Source organism: Penaeus monodon, chromosome 3, assembly GCF_015228065.2.
Source record: "Penaeus monodon isolate SGIC_2016 chromosome 3, NSTDA_Pmon_1, whole genome shotgun sequence".
Lineage (NCBI taxonomy): Eukaryota > Metazoa > Arthropoda > Malacostraca > Decapoda > Penaeidae > Penaeus > Penaeus monodon.
The window spans coordinates 56,799,588-56,802,087 of NC_051388.1; the positions used below are offsets into that span (position 1 = coordinate 56,799,588).

At 42.3% G+C, this 2,500-nt stretch overlaps 1 protein-coding gene across 1 annotated transcript in view; it reads left to right on the forward strand.

The window, feature by feature from the left end:
* LOC119597376 (titin-like) overlaps positions 1-2,500 on the forward strand; it is a 15,867-nt gene that overhangs the window by 11,133 nt on the left and 2,234 nt on the right. The gene's annotated exons all lie outside the window — the stretch shown is intronic.

The following is a 2,500-nucleotide window of genomic DNA, read 5'->3' on the forward strand; positions in this document are numbered from 1 at the left end:
GATCGATGAGTAGATAAAAAGATAGAGAGATAGAAAACTAAATAGATACTGCATGTTAAGAAATAAATAGAGAATGATACTGATGTAAAGAGAGAGAGAGAGAGAGAGAGAGAGAGAGAGAGAGAGAGAGAGAGAGAGAGAGAGAGAGAGAGAGAGAGAGAGAGAGAGAGGGAGAGAGAGACGTGAGGTAGGTATATTGTAAGAGAGGTGAACTGAACGAGAGACTAGATTGACAGTTAGACAGATAGAGAGATAGAAATAGGGGAAAAGTAGATAGATAGAGTGAGGGAAAGAAAGAAATATGTATATATATAGAGAGAAGGGAGGATATATATATATATATATATATATATATATATATATATATATATATATATTATATATTTATATATATTAATATATATATATATATATATATATATATATATATATATATATATATAATATATATATATATATTATATTATTATATATAATTATATATATTATATATATATATAGGGGCCGCGGTGGCCGAATGGTTAGAGCGTCGGACTCGGGACTGTCACGACGGCAATCTGAGCTTGAGGGTTCGAGTCACCGGCCGGCGCGTTGTTTCCCTTGGGCAAGGAACTTCACCTCGATTGCCTACCTAGCCACTAGGTGGCCAAACCAGCCCAAGTCAGTGCCGGGTAAATAGAGATGGTGACTCGATAAAAACACCGGGCGGAAGGCAATGGCAAAAACTACCGCTCTAAATTGCCAAGAGAAATCATGGAAGCCCATGATCGCCAAGCCCGCGGTGGCCGAATGGTTAGAGCGTCGGACTCAAGACTGTCACGACGGCAATCTGAGTTCGAGGGTTCGAGTCTCAGGCCGGCGCGTTGTTCCCTTGGGCAAAGGAACTTCACCTCGATTGCCTACCTAGCCACTGGGTGGCCAAGCCAGCCCAAGTCAGTGCTGGTCCCAAGCCCGGATAAAATAGAGAGAATGATTACCTAAAAGGTAACACCGGTACTCTCCGTGGAAAGGAACTGGGGACCCTACCACGTACTCACTCCAAGAGCATCACAACATGAAAAACTACAATTAAGTATCATGCTGTGACCACGGCGGCTCAGACATGAACCTACCGTTAAAAGAAAGAAATATATATATATATATATATATATATATATATATATATATATATATATATATATATATATATATATGTACACACACACACACACACACACACACACACACACACACACACACACACATATATATATATGTATATATATATATTTATATATATATATATATATATATATATATATATATATAAGAGAGAGAGAGAGAGAGAGAGAGAGAGAGAGAGAGAGAGAGAGAGAGAGAGAGAGTTAGAGAGAGAGAAAGAGAGAGAGAGAGAGGGAGAGAGAGAAAGAAAAATGGAGAGAGCATGAAGACAGAGGAGAAAGAGAAGAATTAACAGATAGATAGAGAGGGAGGAAATAATCCAGGACTCCCTTTGTAGCCACAGAAACGACGCAAAAGTGTCTCGATACAAAACCCCAGAAAACTAACGGTCCTGAATGTTTCCATAATCATTGAGGCTCAGAAGGAGACAAAGAAAGGAGCTGAAGAGAAGACCTCGAACTGAAGCCCCGATATTCATGAAGTCTTTGTGTGTCTGATGGTGTCTGTCTGCCTTTCTATCTCTGTTCTGTGTTTCTATGTTTGTTCTGTATGTATCTTGTTCTCTTCCTATTTTTTTATTTTATTTATTTTTTCCCTCTTCTCATTTTTTTCCCTCCTGTTATCCACTTCCTCTTTCGCTTTCCCTGTTCCTTCGTTTGTCTTTCGTGTATAGTTCTTCCCTTTCTTCCCCACTCTGTTATCTCCAATATTTTTTTTTCATTTTTTCTTTCTTTCATTCTTTTTTTTCTTCTTCTTTATTATTTATCTCTCCCTACCCCACTTTTCCCCTTCCTCCTTTCCCCCGCTTTTCCTGATTGTTTCTATTCCCTTTCTCATTCTTCCTTCTTCTCTTTTTTCTCCTTCTCCCTTCCTACTTTCTTTCCTCCCTCCCTCCTTCCTTCTATTATCCCCTTTTCCCATTTCTCCCCCTTCTCCTTTCTCCCTCTTTTCCATTCCTTCTATTCCTTTCCACCCACCCTCCTCCCCTCCCTCCCTCCATCACCCTCCCATCCACCCTCCCTCCTTTCAATCATTCCACTCTCCCTCCCTTCTTTCCACCCTCCCTCCTCCTTTCTCACACCCTCCCTCCATCATCCACCCACCCACCCTCCCATCCCCCCTCCCATCCTCCTTCCCTCCCACCCCCCTTCACCCATCCCATCCTCCTTTTCACCCACCCTCAATCCTCTTTCCCACCCCACCCACCCTCCTTTCCACCCACCCTCTTTCCCACCCCACCCACCCTCCATCCACCTACCCTCCTTCCCACCCCACCCTCCCTCCACCCCCCTCCCTCCTCCTTTCTCCCTCCCTCCCTCCATCTCTCTCTCAACAAACA